Source organism: Myodes glareolus, chromosome 7, assembly GCF_982192425.1.
Source record: "Myodes glareolus chromosome 7, mMyoGla1.1, whole genome shotgun sequence".
Taxonomy (NCBI): domain Eukaryota; kingdom Metazoa; phylum Chordata; class Mammalia; order Rodentia; family Cricetidae; genus Myodes; species Myodes glareolus.
Window position 1 is genome coordinate 7,789,821 of NC_142032.1, and position 13,491 is coordinate 7,803,311.

General features: G+C 37.7%; 2 protein-coding genes across 6 annotated transcripts in view; one reads left to right on the top strand and one right to left on the bottom strand.

Annotated features, from left to right (window-relative positions):
- Positions 1-474, bottom strand: part of Shoc2 (SHOC2 leucine rich repeat scaffold protein) — an 87,168-nt gene extending 86,694 nt beyond the window's left edge. For both annotated transcript variants that reach the window (XM_087907807.1, XM_048423414.3), the window contains exon 1: positions 296-474. The gene's annotated coding sequence lies outside the window, so the exon portion shown is untranslated. The remainder of the gene's footprint in view (positions 1-295) is intronic.
- The window catches only part of Bbip1 (BBSome interacting protein 1), a 17,196-nt gene continuing 3,705 nt past the window's right edge, over positions 1-13,491 (top strand). The window contains exons 1-3 of one of the 4 annotated variants that reach the window (XM_048423421.3): positions 1-180; positions 1,787-1,896; positions 8,402-8,509. The gene's annotated coding sequence lies outside the window, so the exon portion shown is untranslated. Of the gene's footprint in view, positions 181-663; positions 805-1,768; positions 1,897-8,401; positions 8,510-13,491 lie in introns of those variants that run through there. The other 3 variants (XM_048423419.3, XM_048423422.3, XM_085694096.2) reach the window with 3 other exon arrangements.

Here is a 13,491-nt window from a genome sequence, read left to right on the forward strand (position 1 = left end):
GAAAGCCTCCAGCCGGGTAGAGAAACAACTCCCAGGCGGAAGTGACAGTGGAAGGCCAGACAGCCATAATTGATAATGGCAAGAGGCGTTTCCTGTCTCTCGTTTGACGTACGCACGTTTCCTTCATTCCGTCCCCGTTACCCCGGGCAACAGCGGAGCCGTCTGGGAAGGAAGGAACTCGTAAGTATACCTACAGGAGAGATGACCAGTCAGTCCACAGTAGACGAGTTAAATTCATACTCAGGAACCACAGGCTTTGTTTTCAGGCCTTTTACTGAGACGCCTGATCACTTACCTAGAAGAAATAACTTAGAGCTTCAAAACTCCCTCGCGCCGGAAGTTGCGCTTGGCACTTCCTAGTAGGGTCCTAGCCAGAAGGTGGGTGTAGTCGCCCCAACCTGCGCCCCAGGGGGTGCCGCCTCTCCCAGAGTTGAAGAGTGAGTTGAGTGCTCCCCGTCACCTAGTGCGGGCCGGCCAGGCAGGATGAACCGCGTGCAGGGAGCTCTGAGAAGACTAGTAGGTCCTAGGGCCGCTTCCGCTGGCGGAGGGTTTCTTTCCGGCTGGTAGGGCGGTGGCCAGCCTTCCCTCCGCCCCTCTGAGGTTCCCTGGAGGGCTAGGCTGCCCGATACTCCACCAGGCTGACCAGAAAGCCGACCCGGCAGCCTAGGTCCCTAGCAACTGCTTAGCTGAGCTCCTGACCACGCCTCCACGAGTTCCTATGAAGTACAGTACTCCCTGACCTTTAAGGACTGTATTTCAGGATCAAAAAGGAATCAATTCCCATCCCAACTATCAAAGAAAAAGGTGACTTTCCCACCGCCAGTTTTCATCTTTTTCTGGCTTCCCTTCCTGGACTGTTTGTAAGGATATACTATACTGTAGTAGTCGTGAGTGTCTACGATTTATCAAACAACTTAATGCTTGTGAATATTCTTTAAAAAAAAAACACTTTAAAATGTTGTATGTGTCTCCAAGAAATTATATAATGCAGTTCCTTCTGTAGGCTTTTTGAGTCAAGAAGTCAGTCATTCTGTATCTACAGATTGAATAGTAAACTACAAGAAAAAGATAATTTTCAGGTAAATTAAGAATTGCTTGTATCTAACCAATGGATAACCTATGTGCCAGGCAAAAAAAATGAAGTACTTTTGTCTTCTCTGAAGTTTTTTAGTCTGTTGTCACCTTTTGTGAGTTTTGTGCCCATGATTCTGTAATCCTTGGAGATGGGTTTCCAAATCTCTCCAACAGGAAGTGATTTCCCCCCAAGCTTGTATAGCACTTTTAAAAATCATTTATTTTTATGTGTGTTCGTGTTTCTCCAGCATGTATGTCTGTGAAAGTGTCAGATCCCCCAGAAACTAGACTTATAGACAGTTGTGAGCTGCCATGTGGGTGCTGGGAATTGAACCTGGGTCCTCTGGGAGAGTGGGAAGTACTCTCAACCCCTGAGCCATCTCTGCAGCCCTCTATAGCACTTCTTGCATGTCTTATAATAGTCATTATTTAATGTATCTGCTGCTTACATATTTTTAACCTCACAACTGTGCTTATGCATGAATAAAATGGTTTGTGTGGGATTCGCCAGCTCTACATCTAATCATGCACTTATAAAACGTTCCCTCGTTAGCTCTGTTCTGGATGTCTGAGACACTCCTAGCAGTGGTACTGTTCTGCACTGTATCAAAAATTGAGCGTAGTCCCCAATACTGAGTGTTTTCTTAGGTCTACCCTTTGAAATCTTTACAGCATGACCCCCCCCCATCTGTTTCATTGTGAAAATGTGCAGACATTGCAAAGCTAAAAGAGCTAGGTGTGATGCACCCAGGAGGCTGAAGCAAGAGGATCTCAAGTCAAAGCTGCTGGAATACATAGTGAAATCCGATCTCCAAAAGGAGGGTGAGCTAGAGACTGTACAGTTATGCATCATTTACTTATATAGAATACTTGTTAACATTTTGCTATATACACATTTCTTTCCTCACATTCCTAACTTATTACTATTTAAAAATTGATTATAGGTCTGCTGTTAAGACACCCATAAGATTTCCTATATAAATTTCCTAAGAATTTTGAAATAGAGAAACTGAAAAATACGGTATCATTAAAATGAATAAAATTATCCGTTTTCTGAAGTAAAATACAAAGAATATACAAATCAAAATTCTGTCAAAACTTTGTAACGTACATGGACATTACCAATCTTTAACTTTAGAATTGTCCCATCTTCTTCCCCTCTGTGACATGGGCATTTTAAAGAAGTCAACCAGAAGTATTGTTGAAAATGGATCCCTTGGGGCTGGAGAGATGGCTCAGTGGTTAATAACATTGCCTGATCTTCCAAAGATCATGAGTTCAATTCCCAGCAACCACATGGTGGCTCACAACCATTTGTAATGAGGTCTGATGTCCTCTTCTGGCCTGCAGGCAGACACACAGAATATTGTATACATAATAAATAAACATTTTTTTAAAAAAAAAAAAAAAAGAAAATGGATCCTTTTCCTTACTTCATGTGGACCTAGAAGTTCAAGAATCAAGAGGCTTGATTAAGCTTCTTTCTTGTACATGACTATGTAACAGTATTATTTTTCCAGTTGTGTTCTCAAATGCAACTACATGTACCCTTGCCATGTGTTACTAGTCCATCCCATTTAGCATGCTGAAAGTTTGACATTTAACTTGTCTGTGTCTATAGAGTGTTTACTAGTACTCTGGGCTGGCAATATAGACTGTCTCCCTTTAATAAATGTTGCTACTTCGCCTATGCTGGAAGCTGATGCAATGAAATCTACAGCCGAGTATACTGATGTCAGCATAGTTTCTTGAGTTTCAAGTCCTGGCACCCTGTGGACTGCTGTTGAAAGACTGTAACTCTGTAATTCAAATACACAATCTTGATGTTATCATAGTGGATACCACAGCAACTGTGGTCCATCTGGCCACAATCCAGTTTAGGCAATGTTATTTTCTCCCTGAAATTCTTCTGCAAGATCTAATTGGTCCTGTTGTTTCTATGATAGCTTTTTGGTAGTAAGCATTGCCTATTAAAAATTGCAAAACCAAGATTATACTTAACACTGAGTTCATTAGTAACATCCTCTGCCCGATGGATAGCAAACTGTGGAATTTAGTTGATAATCACAAGAGGGAAACTCCCAAGAATGCACCCTACACTTACTTTTCATCTTGAAAGTGAAAAGAAATCTCTTAGGTTAGTGTAGAATGTTTTTAGCTATCATACGAAAGTTAAAATAACATGTTTCAATAGTTATTTTCTTTGTATAGGAGGAAGTGTGCTCATATATGATTGTGAAACAATTTTAGCTTGGTACTAAATTCAAGAAGGCTAAATGATATAGTAAAGACTAGGTTTTAGAATCAGACCTAAATGGAATATGACCATTCACTTGTAAGTGTCTGTGGTTGTTTAAAACTAAATTTGAACAGAATTTAAATATTATGTAAAGTACTTTAGCTTGCCTCACAGCTCACACAATGTGGTCACAGTATGATGGTTATCTTCTAAAGCAGTATAATTTAGGCACATATTAGGCATTAAATGTTTAAAGGTCAATGAGATACACAGTTTTCCAAATTTAATGTCAAAAACATAAAAGATTCTAATTCATTGATTCTGGAGAACTTTAGAAAAAGTGTATGTTTTTAATAATAAAGCACGATTTTTATGCACAAAATTGGATATTTGAGGAATGAGCTTTAGAAAGCAATGTAAACTATCAAATAATTTTTTTCTTACTTACTATGGAAATAGCTAACTAGTTATCTCAGCTACTAATTAACTTTTCACAAGACTAAAAGTTAATATTTTTAAAAAATGTCACCTAGAACTGAATTTTAAAACAGGTTATTAAAGAACAGTATTTTACATGAGATGAATATGAACTTAACAGTGGTATATGTTATTAAAGTCTCCCAGTGCCTATGACATCATCCAGATTCCCCCAGAAACAGTTCCTGTTCCTAGGCTTAGGCACATCTCAGAAACTAGACACCACACATTTTATTAACATTAGTCTGAGTTAATTAGCCAAACTGAGCATGTTGCAACACATTTATACTAGCAGATGCCAGCTAGCAAAGCAGAATAGAATCTACTATGTCTCCAACTGTCTGATATCTGATGTCAGTTGGCTTCTCCACATGAATGCTATCAGTCCACACTCTGCTGGCAGATGAGCATTTGCTTGAGTAAAAGTGGGTGTTTTACTCATTACTACTGTACAACTGCTTGGAAGCATTCGTTCAGGGCTCACTCTCACCTTTTCCTTATTAGCTTACACTGGACAAGCTATATGGGACTGGAGGTGTAGCTCAGTGGCGAATGTCCAGTTAGTATACAAAAGGCCCTATTTGGAAGAATTTAATACCCATTCTTCCAAAATCTATGTTTTTGAAACCTCATCATTCAACTTCAACATTTGAATAAAACAAGATTTTGTTCCTACAATTCTGTGCCGTGCCCACTTGAAACTGCACCAGCCAAACTGAATTTACTTTAAGAGAGCTAACTTGATGAGTATTTACAAAAGAATTTATTTTAAAAGCCCTAACAATGAATATCCTTTATATAATAGGATTGCTTCTGGTGGTTCAATATCTAGGATTTGAATCTTAGTTCCTAGTAGGCCAGATCCCGTGGTTTTCACCAATCGCACCAGCTCTGCTGGAGGATGAAACAGGGGTATTACTTGAGCCCAGGAGTCCCAAACCAACCTAAGCAACTGCATCCCAATCCTGTCTCAAGAGGGGGAGGGGAAGTTGGAGAAATGACAGACATTAAAGACTAGGTTTCCATCTTTTAAAAAAAAATTAAACAAAAGTCTATCCCTGCACGACTGGCACATTTAGACAATTTGTCGTCTAATATATTGCAGTGGCTCAGTATTTTATTGCAGGTCAATGTTAGATGTGCTTAACAGCTGAGCTGATAAGAGGAGGGAAGCAGTGGGAATCCTAAGGACTAGGAACTGGAGAGTACATGTTTATCAAATACTTCCAAATACAGCTAAAATCTGCAGGTTTTCAAAATTATTCAAACACTTTTTAAACATCCAGCAGACCAGAATAAAAAATTAAGCTAGTCTGGGACTATAGGGCTCCAGCATTATAATGTCCATATTTCATAAAAACATTAGGACTTTAAAGAGTCACAAAATGCTTTAGAGCACTATTGTAGGCAGAAGCTGCTTGTTTGCAAACGCACAGACCCGAGGTAATCACACAGAAACATATTAATCGCAATACTGTTTGCCCAATAGCTTAAGCATATTTCTAGCTAGCTCTTACATCTTGAATTAACCCATTTCTATTATTTTATATTTTACCACGAGACCCGTGGTTTACCGGTACGGTACCTAGCGTCTTTCTCCTCCAGCAGCTACATGTGTCTCCCTGATACCACCGCTCCTCTATCTGCTTAGAATTCCCATCCTGCCCCATTCTGCGCTGCAACAGGCCCAAAGCAGCTTCTTTATTAACCAATGGTATTTACAGCATACAGAGGAGAATCCCACATCACACTATTACTTCTCTTGGTAAGAATCAAGTCACTTGTCATCTCTGTCAAAGATTCAAGATAGATTTTTAACATACAACAGATTTCTGTTCCCTTGGTTACACTTCGTATAGGCTTCTACTCTTCACTGCTCACTTAAAACCTTTCACGTGATTTCAGCCTCAAGTTGTAGATATTATAAAATACATTTGCTTTATCACACATTCTAAAAAACATTTAAGGATACAACTTGGCAGTGCATGATGCTTTAAATTTAAATAAGTAAAAAATGTTAAAGAAAAACACTTAAATAAATCATGCTGTCATATTTATAGGGAATACAATGTCTACAAAAATTCAAAGGTCTTGGGACTTAGAAGATCCCTTAATGGTAGTGTAGAGCAAGTCCATTGTGGCATAAAAAAGATTGACCTAGGATAGTAAACCATGCTGAATTTCTAGGCATTTGTCTATCTGCTCTTTATGTGGAGCTTTTAATTTTGGATAGATATTGAAATATGAAGTATGTTTTATATGAGGAAACAAAGCTGCATAATGGTTAAGGAATGTATTCAGGGTCACACAGCTAAGTTAACCATCAGTATAACTTAGGTACCTCATTTAAAGTAGATACATGAAACAGCAAAAACAGCTACCTAGTTAGCATAGAGTACAACCCTATATGTAAATAAATTTATATTTATTTATATAAATGTAAATAAATTACTAAAAGAAAATTTTTACCTCAAGTTGTTTTCCGAAAGCTTTTGTTGTCATGGCTTGTTTGAAACACACAGAACCCCTAAACACCTCTGAAGCATTCCATTTCATACTTTAGAGATGGGTTTTCTATAAATTAGGATAAGCTGATGAGTTTATTTAACACAGGGAGAAGAGTGATAGTGAAGACCAAATAACAGGGATGGTGAGCAATATAAGGAGAAGACATTTTCCTATGGAAGTGACTTCTAATACAAAACCAAATATTTCTGTGAGCTAGAACAGTTTTAGAAATGGATCCAAATCCTGGCCTGGCTCTTGATTTTTATGGTTCTGATCCATAAAAATCTCCCCTTCTACCACTTCTGTGACCACAGCTTCCATTTCCCAGATAGCTAGACAAAGATATGAGCTAAAAGCTTATAGCCCTGTCTAGCTATTTAACATATTGCATATCTGCTCCGAATGTGACTGCTCTATGGCACATTCTTTTAAAACATAGTAACTTAGGGCTGAGACTCCATGGTAGAGCACTTGCTTATCACATGCAAGACCCTGAATTAATCACCAGCACTGGGGGAAGAAAAATCTATAAATAAAACCCATGCTGTTTTCAGAGTGCTATCAAACATAACATCTAGACTACTCAATCTAAAAATTAAGAAAGATCACTCACGTGCCACATATATTGTCTGTGACAGTTGTGAAAGAGAAGTATAGTACTTGTTTGTATGCCATAGTTAATTTTTAAATATATACACATTCCTGAGACTGACTCATTTTTACTTTAATTTCTAACAATATTAATGACTTCAAAGATGACCATTCCAATAGATTGTGAAGAGTGTATTACTCTTCACCGATAGTCTCGTCTCTTTCTAACATCTTAAATATCTGTGTTAATGGGCTTCCAAGCTATTTGCCCAGATGTAGCATAGAGAAAACTGCAAAGAGGACCAGGTAATGGATTGTGGCAGATGATAGTCCAAGTCCTTTTTCTTCATTAACAACTATATAATCTTAGACATGATTACTTTTTTCGAGCCTTTCACAGTTTGCTTTTACATATTGGGGGATGAATGCGAGGTGGGTAATTCAAGTTTTCTTACTTGTTTTTTGGCTGTACCCAAAGTAATTTAAATTATAAAATTGCCTTCTGAGGTTAAAAAAAAAAAATTTACGTGCACACACATTCTGCTCAAATGTCTTAACACATACGACTTTCTTCTAAACAGTGACGTGAAGTTAAGGTACATAAATATATTAATTTTTTTTCAAGACAGGGTTTCTCTGTGTCGCCTGGCTATCCTAGAACTCAGTAGATCAGGCTGGCCTTGAAGTCAAGAGATCCTCCTGCCTCTACATCCCAAGTGCTGGTATTAAAGTCTTCCACCATCACCACCCAGCTAGATACATTCAAACTAATCTGTGTTTAAGATCATTACTAAGAGAGTATGACTGTACAGAGCATGACGGAGTCTATAGCCATACCACTGTAAAACACTGACCTCAGAAGGCAAGCAGGTTCTGACCTGGTTGACAGATGATGGGTGAATAATTCTGAAATGTTCCTCCTTACTGGTATGTTTGTATTAACTATTAGTAATAAACCCCCATAACATTTTTAGACTTCATTTTTTTCAGAGAATCTAGTTTTATGACATCATTATAGAGGTACAGTACAGTATTGGTAATATTCATTGAACTCTTATTGCTAGGGATCAATGTGAGGCTTGATATGAATTCTCTATTTTTCCATGCATTAGTATGGCATGTGTGCACCTACACACATACGAAATTAGCAAAATGCTTTAAAAGGATGCTTCACTGCTGTGTATTCTTGTGTTTTTACCACTAATCCCACCACCCACCATTTTCCACACCTGAGTGATTTTGTATCTCTGTCATTGATACTGATGTACAGCTGACTTTGTGTGCCTCAATCATTTTTATCTTCCAGCTGAACTTACACACTTGTTGAACCTAAACCTGAATTGTGATGTTTTAAGTCGGTGTTATATTGCTGTGAAGAGACACCATGACCAAAGCTCCTCTTTTGGTTCCGTAATCCAGCTGGTTGCCAAGACTGAAACATCCACTACCTGTATTAGACTATTTAAAGAGCCTTTCAGTTGTCCCCCTAAAACAGCTTTTACATCTGTGCAGGTCCTTTTGTCTTGAAGATTCTTCAGTGATTGCAGCTGCCAGTGTAAGACCACCTTTAAGATACAGAGCCACAGAGAGGACACTGGATGTCCATCCGCGCCACTCTAGGTAGGTTTCCATGTGCACACAGCACAACTGTCTCAGTGCTGTACTTGTGTCATAGAATGCTATTCTGACAGGCAACAGCAAACAGCTCTTATTTTTGCCCATTTCTCAAATACTCTAAATATTTCTCTTTTCATGTTAAAGTAGTTACTTTAAAAGACAGTGTTTTCCAAGAGTGTCTGAACTTTCCACTTACTAAGGAAAGATCATATTGAATTGATCTTTATAAGTTATTCAGGAAAAGGGTGATTTCAAAGTAGCTTTATTATATTGTAAATAATGGTGTTTTCCTTGGTGTGTGTGCCACCTATCATGTGCCTTACCATACATCTAGATGCTGTAGTAGATGCTATACCCATGTAAGCATTTTTAAAGAAGTCCAGGATCAAATAAGTTTGGCAAATAATATATTTTCAATTTTCCTGATGCAAATTCATTACATACTTTAGTACATTTAAGTTTCAAGTTTTGATGTTGAAATGGAAAATAACTTTTCCTTCATAGAGCATCTCAAATTTTAGTTAACTATAAAATTCTCTCTGAAAATCTATTAATATCTCTAAGTACTGCATAATTTGATTTATTTTACATTAAATGAGTAGTGTTTAAGTGAGGGTACACATTTACTTCAAGACACCTAAAGACAATCAGGGCAGAATAAAGGCAAGCAAGGCTAAGAATAGTGAATTTGTAGACCATTAACTTTCATGTGAAGTCTCTAAGGCTTAATTTCCTGAGAAAAGGAGCCTATAGATAACCATGCTTAGTTTCATTTCCTGTACCCCTCCCTTCACACTCACATAATAAAAAAGAAAAAGAAAAAGGCATTTTCCTAGCCAGTGCAGAATTTTACTGTGATGAAATACTTGAGGACCAAAATCTCTTGAGTACCAGAGACAGTAAATACAGCGCATTTCAAGACTAAGGACTTGGGATTCTTAGGGAATGCTGAGCTTTCACAAAAGGAACTGCTCAGTGCTCAACTTCCAAAACTACACAAGGAAGTGTAGGCACTAAGGATGCAACTCATTAGTAAAATGCTAGCCTAGCATACACAGTGAGGAAAAAATAATTTACTAATTTTTGTTCACTAGAATTATTAATAATAGGTCTTTTAAATATATAACAAGTTCAAACAAAAATTTTTCCCATTCCCATTTCAGTACTTATACCTATATAAATGAAAAGTCAGATTATAGCAATTCAAATAAATTCTCCGCCAAGCATATGTAAACTTACTGAGAAAAAAAAAGTCCTTAGTAACAGATGTGTGGTCAATAATTTTAACAATGTGTATTTTAAAGTTTTAATTTAAATTTATTAACTTTATTTAAATTTTTGTAACCAGCTAATATGCTAGTACAATCAGTAACATACCAAGTATAAAAATGTTACATTAGATTAAAATTGTGTTAGAAATAAAGAGATCTAGGGATTAAAATGAATAATATAAAAGCTCTAAGAACGTTTCCTTTTTATTAAAATGTTAACTAACAAATTGCTGTTTACACTGCAATGTTTTAAAAATTGATGTTAAGTGTGTAGAAATTATGTCCTTTGTAACTATACAATTGAAAAATATTTGTTGATTAAGAAACATGTCATGATGAATTGCAGGTAAGACTCTGAAGGGAATGTGCATTCTTAAGGTAAAGGACACTTTAGTGATCTTCTCTTCCAACTTGTCCAAATACATGACTGATTTTAAAAGCCATCTTTCTTAGACAAGTCTTTCAATGCTCCAAAAACAGTAAAATATCATATGACAAACATTGTTTTTGAGTTCTTTTGCATTCATTTTAGACATCCATTACTGTGGTAGGTATGCATTAACCTCTCTGGATTTTAAAGTGCACTGCCCATCAGAACTATGTTCTCTGAGAGAGATTACAAACTTTAAAAAGGGAAGGAAACAGCACAGTATTTTCCAGTTACCCTGTCTGAAGACAAACAATAGTGTAGTGACACTGCACTTAGCAGTGTTAAACATACGGGGTGGTGACGGCGCATACCTTTAATCCCAGCACTCGGGGAGGCAGAGACAGGCAAATAGAGCTCTGTGAGTTCAAGGCCATCCTGGTCTACAGATCGAGTTCCAGAAAGACAGGCTCTAAAGCTACAAGGAAACCCTGTCTTACACACACACACACACACACACACACACACACACACATATGGGTTCCAATATGGTAAGAATGTTTACTTCTTCATTTTAATATTTTTTTTAATATGTCATCACAATCTGGGTCATTTTTTAATCTGAGATAGCATTCTAGTCTGTGCATAACCCATAATTTATCTCTTGGCCAGTTGGTGAACAAGAGGACTCAGTATTGCTGAACATGTTGCTAGTCAATGTCATTTTTAATGCAATGCTGAGTGGCCATCCCGACTCATAAACATCTGCTGTAGTTTCATTAGAGATGATAGATAGCTCTGAGGTCAAATGCTTGGTTTTAGTAGATAAAGCAAAGTAGCTGTATAAAAAAGTTGAAAGAGGGTGCTCATTTCCATAAGCCTTCTTTCACTGTGGAAGTTAACAGGCTTTTTGATTTGTCCACATTTCCAAAGCGTAGCACATAAACTCACACATATAAAAAAAGTCTTTGCTTAAAGTGTCATCCTAATGGAACCGTCATGATTTTCCTATTACAATTGGATTACTGTCTTCCAGCATTCAATTTAAACTTCTATCTGTACTAAGCTACTTCTGTTGTTTCCCTTCCCTTATCCCCAGCTGTAGGCTCCAAAAGGCAAAAGATTTTTTTTGTTGTTGTTCACTGATGAACACTGTCTGGCATATAATAGGTCCTCATGGCAGTTTTCCAATACACATTTCAGTAATATATGTTTGTTCTCTTTTGATTCATCCATCTCTGGTTTTGTATACATCCCATCTGCATTGATAATCTGCTTAGAAGTAGTCATAACTCCTTAAAAATCACTACACCCTACAAAACACTTGTGTTTGGAGAGTAGCAGACTGCTATGAGAAAAAAGAAAGAAAAGAATGTTCCTTCTTATTCTAGACTCCAAGGGCAATTATGAAAAGTGAGTATCCTGGCCAACGCTAGCCATTAGATCTCCACCTTGCTTATTTTAGCCCTTCCCTTCCTGTTTCTCTCCTGTCAAGGCCTAAGGGGCATAGAACAAGAATCAGTCCTACTAAAGCAGAAACCGCCTAAGCAAACGAGGGCACTGATGTTACCCTCACAAGTGTCAACACATTCTTTGCCAGTCCTTTAGCCTCACACCCTTTCCACTAACAATGGCTCAGTCAAACAGATGAACACCAAGTATCATTGTTTTCCTCCGGCTGTATTTTGGATGTGTAAGAGGTAAAAACCAAAGGAAAACAAAGAGTAGTGATTTAATTATACAAAGCTGAAGTTGTTCTTTCTGTAAACAGCTAAAACTTAACCTACCATGATAGGCAGCATCTTGCTTGCATGAAGGAAACTAGTTACTATGCTTTACTTTTCTCAGTCAGTAATGCCAGTCCTTTTCTGTGGCATGTCAGATCTGATGCAGGCACAGGATTTTCATTGTGATGTTTTTAATGGAGATACGAGGAGGTTCAGTAGCTATATTCATTTAATTAGGGATATGCACTGCTATTAGTCTTCCACCCAACATTGAAGAAAAAGGCTTGAGTATTAAGTTTCGGGCCTAAATAGGAAGGAAAAATGTATTTGGGGCTGTGCATTCTAAGGAAATTGCATGGTGTACTTACCCCACTCCATTTAGTGAAGAATTGCTTTCCTGGCCTATTCCTTACATCATCTACTCTCCCTGATAGAACAGAGAGAGAACAGGAATAAAGTTTGAAGACAGGAGTTCTGAAAAACAGATAGAGGTTCTCAGGAACCTAGACATTCCAGAGTAATTTGGATGAGAAGATAATCAGTTGAAGAAGAACATAAAGTAGAAAACTTATATTAGGAATGTCTAAGGAGTGGAACAAGAATGACAAAGAACAAAAGCAGCTTCACTTGGTTATAATTAATTTGCAGTGGGTGGAAAAGCAGGCACCAAGCCAGCATCACCACTTTATAAATAATAAATCTTGGTAGTAACATTGTGAAAGACATAGTAAGGTTGCATCAGTGTAGTGAAACATCACTGAATGGGTGGCACTGTCTAGAAAAGCGTACTTAGAAAGGCACCATTCTACAACTTGATCCAGGAACTTAGAGCAGACAGTATGGCTGTAATCTGGAACAAGTGTTACTGGCTTAGATAGCCATACTACAGAAACATGTACCCTGGTCCTTTAGCATACAGTATCTCAGTGGAACTACTAAAGCATACTTCATGTCTATTTCATAGCTTGCTTACCCACTGTGTTGCTTCTTTACAGATTACAGCTGAGCAACACAGAATTGAAAGGTAGGAATCAGCTGTCAGCAACGTAAGAAGGTGGTTAGGAAATGTTGCCTGTTACCACCTCGTCATCTCCGCCTCATCCCTTTTCAGTTGGTAGTTAGATTGGTGTTAGTGTCTTCTCCAGAGAGAAGCTGTTGGTAAACTAAGATGCCTTATTATATGCCTTTTATCAACTGAATTTCCTTTTTTAAAAAAAGAAAACATGCCAGGCAATGGTGGTGCACACTATTAATCCCAGCATTTGAGAGGCAGAAGTAGGTGGGTCTCTGCGACTTTGAGGTCAGTCTGGTCAACAGATGAGTTCTAGAACAGCCAGGGCTGTTACACAGAGAAACCCTGTCTCAGAAAACAAAATAGAAACAAACAAACAAAAAAAGCAAAAGGAAAAAAGAGAACTGAAGTTTTACAAATTTTTTCCTAGGATGAAAAAAGTTAGAATGCTTAACATTCCAATTACTATTGAATAAAGACTGACGAGATCTAGATACACGTAAAATGTCTCAGCCTTATTTCAGAGAACCACAGAAAACTGCTGAGGAAATCTTACAGATAGGGCTCTTTACTTTCTATAGTATTTGTTTCAGCTATGGTCGCCAGGG